Source organism: Sus scrofa, chromosome 16 (assembly GCF_054392235.1).
Source record: "Sus scrofa isolate SSC_HxYL_T2T_F1_AM1 chromosome 16, Sscrofa_HxYL_maternal_Yorkshire_Landrace_v2.0, whole genome shotgun sequence".
Classification (NCBI taxonomy): domain Eukaryota; kingdom Metazoa; phylum Chordata; class Mammalia; order Artiodactyla; family Suidae; genus Sus; species Sus scrofa.
The window spans coordinates 70,111,189-70,123,779 of record NC_139398.1 but is presented as its reverse complement, the minus strand read 5'-3'; the positions used below and the strand labels follow the sequence as shown (position 1 = coordinate 70,123,779).

Here is a 12,591-nt window from a genome sequence, read left to right as displayed (position 1 = left end):
CCGTCAACAGATTGAAAGGGTAAACAAAATGTGATATACACGTACAATAGGATATTAGGCTTGAAAAAAGAAAATTCTGACACATCCTACAACATGGATGAGCCTTGAAGACATACTAGGTAAAATAAACTAAACACAAAAAGACAGATATTGTATTATTCCACTTGTTTGCGATAGTGTGAAATAATAGTCGTTATACATATTAAACTCTACCCCCTTTTTCCTGCAGAGATCCTAAAAACTTTGCAGTTTCCTAACGAAGAGCAATAGGAGCATCTTTCATTCTAATATTTGGTCTTTGATCCTGGTTCCTGACATGGCACTCCTAACCCCCTTTGAATTTCCTGGGTGATAGTCTTTTCTTCTAATGAGGTACTCTGGGTTGGCTCCTGTGCAAGAGCTGGTCACCAGAAAGACCAAGCCATCATTAGAAACTTGGAATTTTCAGCCTCCTCCCTTCTGCAGAGAGAGGAGAGGAGAGGACCTGGAAATGGAGATAATAATTGATTATGCCATCTTGATGAAGCCTACATAAAAATCACCAAAGTTTGGGATTTGCTGAGATTCAGGATGGCTGATCCCATGGAGGTGCTGGGAGCGTGGTGCACCCAGAGAGGACATGGAAGGTCCACTCCCCTTCCCAAATACCTTGCTTTTTGCATCTCTTCCCTCTGGATGTTTATCTATATCTTTTATCAGTTCCTTTAATAAACTGCTAAATGTTTTTCTCTAAGTTCCGTGAACCCCCTCCAGCAAAACAGTTGAATCTGAGGAGGGAGTCAGGGGATCCTCAGCTTTATAGCTAATAGATGAAACACAGGTGACAGTCTGGACTTGAGATTGGCATCTAAAGTGGGGTAGAAGCAGACTTGTAGGACTGAATCCTTAACTCGTGGGATTAGATGTTTTCTCCAAGTGGATACTGTCCAAATTGGGTTAACTCATAGGATACCTAGCTGGTGTTGCTGAGAATCACCTGGTGGAGAAAAAAAATATATATGTCTGGTGTCAGAAATGCTGTGAGTTTGATAGTAGTATGAGGGTAGAGGAGAAGCACAGGAGTACTAAAGGATTTTCCTGCTCAGGTATCCAGAGTAGTAAAATTCATAGAGACAGAAAGTAGAATGGTGGTTGCTAAGGGCTCGGGGGGTGGCGGTGGTGGTGGTGGTGGAGGAGTAGGAGACTTGTTTAATGGGTACAAGTTTCAGTTTGGAATGAGGAAAAAGGTGGATTTGTGGTGATGACTGCCAACAAAGTGAACGTACTTAACACTACCAAACTGTACACTTAAAAATGCTAAAATAGTAATTTTTATGTATATTTTATTACATGGAAAATACACAATTGAAATATTTACATAAAAATACACATAAATGTAATCATAAGTAATCAGAGGAGTGCTAATTAAAAGTGAGATTTAAATTTATCCATCAGATTGTATATATTTACATACGAAATTCATTAACATATATATCAATGAATTTGTTGGATATAAGTTCTCTTTTTGTTTAAGGGAGGGCTACCTTTCAAAGTGTAGAATTCATAACTCTTAAAATTAAAAATATTGATAACCCACAATGTAATTCTTGGTTTCTAGCCTGGAAAGCACTTGTTCATAGAAAGCCATGACCAAAGCCTTTCATTATAACTTTGTTTTGCAATAGGAATTAAAAAAAAAAAAAAAATCCTAGTGTCCTTAACCATTTTACTGAATAAATGAATAGAAGTAAATCTATATTATGGAATATTTATATTATAGTTAAAACAAAAGCAATATACTCATGGAGATATTTTCTACATGTTATTAGGTGATAAAAAGAAGTTGCTAAAAATGCAAGGAATAAAGTATTTAAAAAAATACCCAAGCCCTATAAATATCTCACTAAAATACATACTTTTCATTTTGTTTGTAAATTTATGTAAAAAATGTACTTTCAAGTTCTGGTTGGAAAATTTAACATTATACCAACACAATTGGAAATCAAATACGGAATTGAATGTTCCAATCTTTCATACTTTAACAAAGTTTTTATTTATCATCTTTGTATGCATAATACTGAACTATGCATATATATAATGTTATGTAACATTATATAATGTTTATAATATTAATAGGTTCCTATTTTGTTGATATATCTTAAAATATTTTCTCTTTTTGAAGTTTACATTTGACAAATTTTGGAGTGCTAGGATAAATATGTTAGTAAATATAGCTGTGTATTTTGAAATATTTTCACAAGAAAATTTCTAACAGCAAGGAACACTGGTCGAAAGGTGTAAATGTTTTGTTGAATAATTCTCCAGTGGTATGCAAGCAATTCATTTCAAACACATCAGGTGGGCATATTGTCTATTGTCGTCAAACCAACTTAGTCAACATTGGGGATGATTATTAACTTTTTTTTCTGACTTGGAAATTATCAGTGGTATTCACTGCTATTCAATTCGCATTACTTTTCCATTTCAAAGGTGAAAAATATCCAATATTTTGGTCTTTCCAACTATATTTTCTCCAACAGGGTTTTTTCACTTTGCTTGCTTTTTCAAGAAGGTCTTACTATCATAGTTTTCAAGTTATATGGCTATAATATGGATATTATATAACTAGACAGTCCTGATTTACTCTTTATTTTATTTTATTTTATTTTTTTTGTATTTTTGCTATTTCTTTGGGCCGCTCTCATGGCATATGGAGGTTCCCAGGCTAGGGGTTGAATCGGAGCTGTAGCCACTGGCCTACACCACAGCCACAACAATGCGGTATCCGAGCCGCGTCTGCAACCTACACCACAGCTCACCGCAACGCCGGATCGTTAACCCACTGAGCAAGGGCAGGGACCGAACCCGCAAGCTCATGGTTCCTAGTCGGATTTGTTAACCACTGCGCCACGACGGGAACTCCCCTGATTTACTCTTATAGTGTCTCAGTTTTCCACTGAATCTGCTTTTTCTTTTTAAAAAATATTATTAATATTGCTTTATTAAATAGTTAATAATAATAGTATTATCATTTTCAGAAAAGCCACCCTCTTTTCTCTAATTATTTAGTAAAACATGATATTGAGAAAGCACAAATCGAAACGTAGCTTTATGTACTTCCACAGAGTGATACATCCTTATGACATGCAGCCAAATCAAGAACAGAATTATCACCAAAACCTGAAATCTCCTATTTCCTCTTTCACTTATTCCTGGGAATTCCTTGGTGGTCTAATGGGTTAAGGATCTGGCATGTGTTCAATCTCTGGCCTGGGAACTTCCGCATGTCACGGGCATAGCCAAAAAAAATTATTTTTAACACTATAATTTTATACACACAATTATTTCAACATTAATTTGAAATATCTTTTCTCCCCTCAAATTTTAGAAAGGTCTAATACCTTCAGATAAAAGATATATATATATATATATATATATATATGGATATATATATATATATTTTTACTCTGGACTCATTTTCATTGTTTGGTTTTGGGTGTTGGTCAGTTTGAACATGTAAACTCTTGGGAATGTAGCTAAAGTAGTAAAATCTCTACTTAATATATCAATTTATTAAATGAATGTGCATGTAGAATTATATATTTTCAATAACTATCAAATATATTAATTGTGAAATATTCTCCTTCAAGTATTAGTTCAAAAATTTTACCTATATCTATGCTATTACTGCCTTTTATCATCACTAATACCACATTTTTTTTGCCATCTAGGTATTTCTTCAGCATCTGTCATTGTCACTGCTATTCAAGTTCTTTAAGATTGATACACTTTTTAATCCACATATGCTACTATTCCTAGAAGTTTTATTATGGCGCAAGATCTATTTGCAAAATTTATGGACTGGTGTTAGTTGTTCATCTGTTTGTTTCTTTGCTTGCTTATTTTGTCTTGGAGGTTTATTTTCATGATCTCTTAAATAATTAAGTACAACTAGTTATATATTACATATTGATGTATCTAGCCCTAAAAAGAATTGGTAGCAGACTTCTAGCCTTACCATTGTGAAGTCACTTCCTGATAAAAATACCAACTCTGCATTAGATATGCATGGCTCTTTTTCTTTAAACCAAATCTATAAGATGACATCTGAATGTATCAGCAATTTTAATTTACTGATTTCATTTTAGGCCAATGTGTCATCTGGGCATTATGTTTTGTTATTCATAATATAATAATAGATATGATGCCTTTTTATATATGAGATTATGAGAGAGGTCAATAGAAGAGAACTGCATTATTTAAGGGAAAATCTTTGGAAAAACATTTTGTATCCTGGAATATTTAGTAACTCTAGTGTCTTATTAAAATGGTGTAAGAAGAGTTAGTGTAAATAGAGTTAAATTACGTTTGGCTTAGGGGAATAGTTTAGTTTTCGTCCTCTAAATAGGGCTATGGAACGTTCTTTATGATAACTTCAAATCAACGTGTGATAAGTGCCTATCAGCAGTTCCTATACTGCTGGACTCATCTCAACTCAAATCCACTTTTACACCCATGCTTTGGTCTCTATCTCTGCAAGAATTTCAAAGTTAGATATCCAAAAAACTGCCTCCTTCCTGGCTCTTTCATGATGTCATTGCAAAAGCACCTCTGCTGCTTACATTCCTATACCATCTCACTTTCTCGTCCCAGCAACTCTTCATTTTTCGTTACCAAAGTTTTAAATCTATCGAAATTAATTTTATTTGGTGAGGGGTATAGATGTAATTCATCTGACAAGAAATGATTTGTCTCTGGTCAGTAGTAAATAATCTTTTCTTTCTTTTCCTTTGTGTTAATTTATATATTTTAAGTGTCTGAGTTAAAAATTCTGATTTTTATTTTATTTAGCAGATAGAAATACCAGTATTTGTGCTAGTTCCTTTTAGTGTCTTAATTTTTAAATGATAAAGTTAGTGCCTTTTCCTCAAAAATAGATTTGGTAATCTTCTCTTGTTTTTATCCTGTCTATATAAAATGTATTTAATATATATTTAAAACATATGTATTTAAATATAGTTTCTACATTACTGGAAAATATCTTTTGGAATTTTTAGTGGGAACTCTTTAACTCTGTATCTTTTGGAATTTTTAGTGGGAACTCTAACTCTGTACATATGAGGAGAGTATTTTATTTGCTTGCTTACATAATGCCTACCTGTGGCAGCTGGATTAATTCTTAACTTGTTTTCAATGTTTTACATCACTATATGATTTTGAAAATTTACCAAAATTTTCATCAGACTCTTAAAAGGACAGATTGAAGGTAAAATAATTCTATTAACTGGAACTAGGAGGAAAATTTAAATATGTGCATATGTTTTTACTTATAGGTCAAAAGAAATTAATGCAAGTCATTAGGAAACTGTTATACAGATAAACAGCAAATGAAATGCATGTTGCATCTCTGAGATACATGCCATACTAACTGCAAAGCCACACACACCTAGGAAGGGGATTGCTTTGGAAGGAAATCAAAACCACAAATAAAAGAAGCTGTGGCATAATGTGGATGATAGGATTGGTTAAGGATATTTAAGAACTTAAGATTCTTCTTGAATATATAATTTATTAGCTCCACAGTAAAGTTGAAGTTAAGCTAAATAATTCGCTGTGCAGTGTCCATTCCAGGTCCAGAAAGCACTGGATAGAGACTGAGGAAAAGGAGCTCGTTCCCTAGGTCTGCTCCTTTAAAATACCAGGTTATTTCTATTCCTCATCTTGATCACATAAAAAATGGAGATGATGATTAGGACTGTGACCAATCTGCATGTGGACACTAGGCAAATTAACCCAGATTTGAACTCCATCAGTTGAAGTAATGGTAGTAAAATTGTTCATCCCATTGTTACATTTATACCCTCATATTACTGTAGGTTTTTACTGAGGAAAAAAAAAAAAAAAAGCTGTGAGATCCAGTGAGCTTAATATAATACCAGGTTTTAGAATATCCCTCATAGCCATAAAATACATGAAACCATAGGGGTAAGTACTATTATTCTAATTTTCTGGGAGGCATATTGATGAAATGAAGAAGTTCTTTTTAGAGACTAAGGCTGCTTCTAGGAAGTAATTACATTGTCTATAGCATTAAAAAAAAGAAAAAGAAAAGAAAGAAAAAGCAAAATCTCCTTCACTTTCTTCAATTTAAAAGTGGTTTTCAATCTTAATTTTTCTCTTATATACGCTAGTCTAGAAGCCCAGAATGAAGGGGAAAGAGAAAGAACAGTTAGACTATAAAGCTGCTAATATATTAGCTAATTCTTTTATGAAACATTTTGAAGCATAGGATATTAAATCACCTTTTCCTGTTCATTTCCTCTTCAGCTAGCTTTTGGGTCTGATAAGCTTCAAAGCCCAGATGGAAAAGCAAGGTCCAAAGAGACTGACTTATAAGCACACAGTTTAAAAATTCAGCAAAAGAAGTGGCGTTGTTCCTAAGATCTTTCTTGTAGACTCTAGCTAGTTTCTGTGATGTTGTAATAAAAACTGAAAATAATGAGAGAAAGAAGGAGAGAAAAGAAAGTAAAGACAGAAAGAAAAAAGAAAGAAAGAAAAACACCTCAGGATGGCATCAATTTTCACCAAATGATTTAAATGGCTTTTTGAGAGTTTTAAGACACTTGCAGAAAACACCCTTCTTTTTGCCTACTAAGGACAGCAGCAAATTATAGGTTTGTTTTCCACACCATTATTCAACCAGTGACAATGATGACGCACCCCACCCCACACGTTGTATTAAAAATATGATCTTTTTAAATTTCCTAATCGGTTCTATAGCCAATGATGAGAATTTGGGAGAAGCTCTGCCTTGATTTCATGAAGTGTGCTCATGCAGGGTATTAGATGAACTGTTGACTTCACAGTGGATGCAGCTTTCAAAAGTGCTTAACTTGGTAGCAGAGAGTAGCTTACCCCCTGGTGAAATCTAGATCAATACATATTAAATACTTCATGAACTCTATTCATTTCTAAAACAGCCACTTGTCTGCCCTTCCTGTCATGTTCTGAATTAATGTGATATGTAATACAATTTGTACATCTTAGATTAGGTTACTTATATTCTGAAAAGGGAAAAGCAAACCAGGGATGATGGGGAGGAGGGTCTGTTTTTCATTGTTTTATCATTAACTCTTTCTTTTCCCTTTTCCAATAAATAATTTCATTATTTTCATTCTTCTTCCCTCTTTATTCATTTTAGGTCTAAACCCACAAGCAAAACATTAAATTTTCGTTTTGTTCTTTCCTCCTAGTTCTTTGGGAAAAAGAGTGAAGGGATTTCTGTAAACATTAATTAATGGAGTTCCCATTGCAGCTCAGCAGTAATGACTGGCATCCATGAGGATGCGGGTTCAATCCCTGGCCTCGCTCAGTGGGTTAAGGATCCGGAGTTGGTGTGAACTGTGGTGTAGGTCACAGATGCTGCTCTGATATGGTGTGGCTGTGGCTGTGGCTAGGCTGGCAGGTGCAGCTCTGATTCGACCCCTAGCCTGGGAACTTCCATATCTCTCCAGTGCAACCCTAAAAGGAAAAGGATCTCGTTCCCTAGGTCTGCTCCTTTAAAATACCAGGTTATTTCTATTCCTCATCTTGATCACATAAAAAATGGAGATGATGATTAGGACTGTGACCAATCTGCATGTGAAACATTAGGCAAATTAACCCAGATTTGAACTCCATCAGTTGAAGTAATGGCAGTAAAATTGTTCATCCCATAGTTATACTCATTTTAGGTCTAAACCTCATGGATGCTAGTCATCAGATTTGTTTCTGCTGAGTCACAGCAGGAACTCCTTGATTGACCTTTGAATGTTTTCTAAAATGTTGGTCATTTTAAAGAATATTTTTTGTGAACATTCTTGAACATCTAATATATGTCTATATATTTGAGTATTTCCAGTCATGAAATTAATGACTTAGAATGCTGATTCATAATGTAAGTGCATATTAAAGGCTATATCAATTTAGACTTCATCAATACTCTATAAAAGTGTCCATTTCCCTTACTTTCTACAAATAGCATGCAATATTAGCAGTCTTTCATATCTTCAGCAATTTTTTTTTTTTTTTTTTTTTTTGCTTTTTAGGGCCATACCCACCTCACATGGAGGTTCCCAGGCTAGGGGTCTAATTGGAACTACAGCTGCCAGCCTATGCCAGAGCCACAGCAACACTAGATCCGAGCCATATCCCGGCGACCTACACCAAAGCTCACAGCAATGCTGAATCCTTAACCCACTGAGCAAGGCCAGGGATCGAACCCACAACCTCATGGTTCCCAGTCGGTTTCCTTTCCACTGCGCCACGACTGGAACTCTGAGGTCTTTAGCAATTTTACACTGCCTTTTCATTGCTCTGTTTCCTTAAACAGTGGCACATGGTAAAATAATTTCATTATTTATAATGTACATGCTATAAGATCATATGATAGAAATAGAAAATAAATTGTCTAATAACTCTAATTCAATTACTATACTATTTCCTTATATATTTTTCCAGAAGTTTGATAATTCAGAAATACCCAAAATTTCAGCAAATATTTTAAAACTTTTCTTAATATTATAGCAGTGTAGTTTACTTTTACTTTTCAAGTTAAGCATATTAAACATTTTATGTGAAATTATTTATGTGGGAAAAACAAAATAAAACTGAGTGCTTTATTCCTCCCACATAAAAGTAACTAATACAACCTTGTTTCTTTGACTTCTGGCTACATTGTTTGCAATAAAGTTAGAACACCTAAATCCTATTTTAAAGTGTTTTGTTGTTGTTGTTGTTGTTCAAAGAATATTGCATTTATTCTCTAGGCAAGGGTCCTAGCTTTCAATATTTCATTTCTGGAAAGCAGCAGAATTATCTTTAAGTTTATCCTTATCTACATAATATATGTCATCGTAAAATACAATGTGATTTTGGGTAAGTGACATTACCCAAAGTGGTGTCTAAAATTTAAAGTAAAAGTTTTCATTTTGGGTTCTGATATTTGCAGTCAGTTCTAATAGTAGTATAATTTATTATATGAGTAAACTGAAGCCAAAAACTTTAGAGCAAAATTCTGAAAATTGCATGCCTATTAAGAGGCTGAATCTACCATTATTTGGCCCATAAGTACTTATTATTATTGACACTTTTATTTTTATTTATTTTTTTTTTGTCTTTTTGCTATTTCTTGGGCCGCTCCCGCGGCATATGGAGGTTCCCAGGCTAGGGGTTGAATTGGAGCTGTAGCCACCGGCCTACACCAGGCCCACAGCAAGGAGGGATCCGAGCCACGTCTGCGACCTACACCACAGCTCATGGCAACGCCGGACCCTTAACCCACTGAGCAAGGGCAGGGACCGAACCCGCAACCTCATGGTTCCTAGTCGGATTCGTTAACCATTGCGCCACGACGGGAACTCCTATTGACACTTTTAATTTTCATTGACACTAAAAGAACATTTCTATCTTCCCGAAGAGGTATATGTTATTAAAGTCAACATCACTTGGATATTTTTACTTTGGTCCTAACACATAACAGAATTGTGACACACAATAGGAGCTTAAAAAAGCATTGGTGGGGAAATGCTTATATTTTTAATATTAAGAACTCTGCTAAGGGTTATTGAGGAACAAAAAATAAAGTACAAGTCTATTGTATACAGAATATATAATCTAATGTTATTACAGTCTTTATATAAAGGACAAAAAACTTGCATGTGGCAGCTGTGATATCTGTAAAACTTTTGTATAAAAAAATGTTTCTGTGTCTCAATTTCACTGTTTACACTAACTCTTTTTATTTGTTTGTTTTCATGAGTTTTTAAAATTCCAAAAAAGCTATTTCCACCCAAGTTAGCTTTGCTGATACGGTTTTAGTAGTTCCTATCTGAAATCATCCTCAGGAAACATTTTTTTTTTCCTTTTTGGCTATTTCCAAAAAGAAAAATACTTAATATCAGTATGAATAACACATGTGCTCATTGCAGCATAATGTTGGTGCAATCTGTGCTTGATACAGTTATAAATAAGTCTTTGAAAGCATTTTTCTGTATTTTAAATAAAGGCTATAGAAAGCCACGAGAAGGATCTAGTCTTGTTAATATCACAAGCTGTTTCCCCACCTGCACTCGGAACAGCTTTAGTACAGCAGCTGTCTGGGTTTGTGTTGGCACATCACTGTCTGCACAGGAACCCCATGGTTTACACAGAAAATGAATAGGCCACAGTTCCAATGGGGGTCTCTAATAATCCTTCCTCTAATGCCACCATGTGTGAGCATTGGGCTTTGAAGGGGTGTGAGGTGTGAAGTTTCAGGAGGATTATATAAAGCCACTCAATTTCGAAAGGTAGAAAAGAGCATTAGAAAAACCTGGGAGTGCCTTTGCATTCCTCCTGCATGTTGATGAAATGCAGTTTATATTGATATTAGAGCTTCATGTCCAGCATGTGATAGCAAGTGAAGGAATTGCTATAATTAGGTGATTCACTCCATTCGTCCTCCTTTAACATTGACAAACAAAACCCAGCACAGATGTTTCATTGATTTTATTTACCAAATATTAGCTGTGAAAATATTAACCTGATGGGAACAAATATCTATCCAGTAGTACCTGTGGAGATTAAATCCACGGAGGAGGAGATTTATACATTGAGCTTACCTGTGTATAGATGGATAGCCATTGGATTTTCAGGAATAAAGCAATCTTTTCTTCTCTCTTTCTTTACTTTCTTTTTTTCTTTTACTGTCACATGAATTTCTAAAACTATCATGATGGCAGTTGATTAATCATGATCCATTAAACCATGTGCATAATTGACAAATTATTTGTTGAATGTCAGGAATTTGGGTAAAATTGAGGACTGTATTCCACTAACTCTTTTTAAGGTGCTTTAGAGAACACAAAACTCCCTTTTGAGATTATTCTCAGCATTTCAGAAGGACTACAGTAGGATGAAAGTAAGGCAGTATAATCCATCACTTGGAAACATACCAAGTGTTACAGAATCAAACTACTAGAGTCTCATCAGTCACTTTCTGTCCTCCATTTGAATTTGATTTTAAAAGATCTTAGGCCTTGAGGATGCCCAATATCAGCTTGAGAAATTTTTATCTTCATTAATATATGAAAAAATAAAACATCTGTATACTTGGTCCAATATGCATTTCCTTTATAGATCAGGCACTGTGCTTGGCATTTCAGAATTGAAGATGAATGGTATTTGGGTTTTAGACCAAAGGCTTATGTTCAAGGGAAAAGGATAGACCTGAAAACAGACAGCTATAAAAGCATCTTGAAGGTAATGGTGATTAACACTTTTAGGAAGTAAAGCCAGAAGGCCTCTGAGAAGATAATATCTCAAAACAGGACTTAGATGAGCAAGTGGAACTTTTCTAGGTGGATTTAAAAGCAGACTGAACCATGTAGGTAGTGCTTGTTTGTAGACTTTATAAAACATGGTATTGCTGGAGCTCAAAATCAGTTGGGAAAGTGTAGAGGCACCCAAAAGATGAATCTGCAAAATTGGCAAAAGTCAGATCATTTTTCCTTAAGGATATCAGAACTAAGAATGATGGATGTGAAATAAGTCAAAGATTGGCATGCTTTATATTTGGGTGCTTCTGACAGAGTGCAGTGTGAACTGGAGGGGGTCCTAGCTAAGGGTGACCACTTAGGAGGATTTTGCCATAGTGCAAAATCAGATAATGGGGGAAATGGCAGGATGTGTAATAGCAGGCACAAACAAGGAGACGTTGGGCTTGTCAGGATTTACTAAAGAGTTGATAGAGTGAGGAAGAAGTGGGTAAATCAGATCCCTGAGTTGGTAAATTATTTTTTATTACTCTATTTTATTTTTATTTTTTGCTTTTTAGGGCCTCACCTGCAGCATATGGAAGTTCCCAGGCTAGGGGTCAAATTGGAGCTGCAGCTGCCAGCCTGCACCACAGCCACATTAACGCTGGATCTAAGCCAATCTGCAACCTACACCACAGCTCACTGCAATGCCAGATCCTTAACCCACTGAGCAGGGCCAGGGATTAAACCCGCATCCTCATAGATCCTAGTCGGGTGTGTTAATTGCTCAGCCATGAAGGGAACTCCCTGAGTTGGTAAATCTTATATGTTGTTTTTCGTAAGATTCAGAGAACATCACCCCTCTTAAGTTCTGAAGAAAACATTGAATTCTCTGGCCACTGCTCTGGATTTTTCTAGCTCCTAAACATTCTCCTGATTTTATGCAACAGTATATAAGCAAACTGTAACTTTGTAGGACAGAAGAACCAATAGCTGATTCCAACAGAGCTTGACAATTATTTACTGCCTGCCATGACTTACCGACATGGTTTTGAGCTTCAGACTAAAGATGATTGTAGCTACCACTGCTCTCCTTCAAGTTAAAACATCTTGCGGTATTTTGCCCTAATATTGTCAGGAATCACAATTCTTTTCCCAGAAAGCTACTCTAATTGGATTCAGTGGACCTTGACTGGCTTGTCACAGTTATCTTCAGGGTGAAGGTGAAATCTTTGAGGAGTTTGTTCCTAAAATAAGTGCTGAACATCTCTGATGAAGGCATTTAAGAGTATATACCTTAATGTAACTTTTCTATCACATTTCCATCATTTGTGTT

General features: G+C 35.2%; 1 protein-coding gene across 1 annotated transcript in view; it reads left to right on the top strand.

The window, feature by feature from the left end:
- Positions 1-12,591, top strand: part of LOC146395649 (uncharacterized) — a 2,307,895-nt gene that overhangs the window by 1,403,853 nt on the left and 891,451 nt on the right. The window lies entirely within an intron of this gene.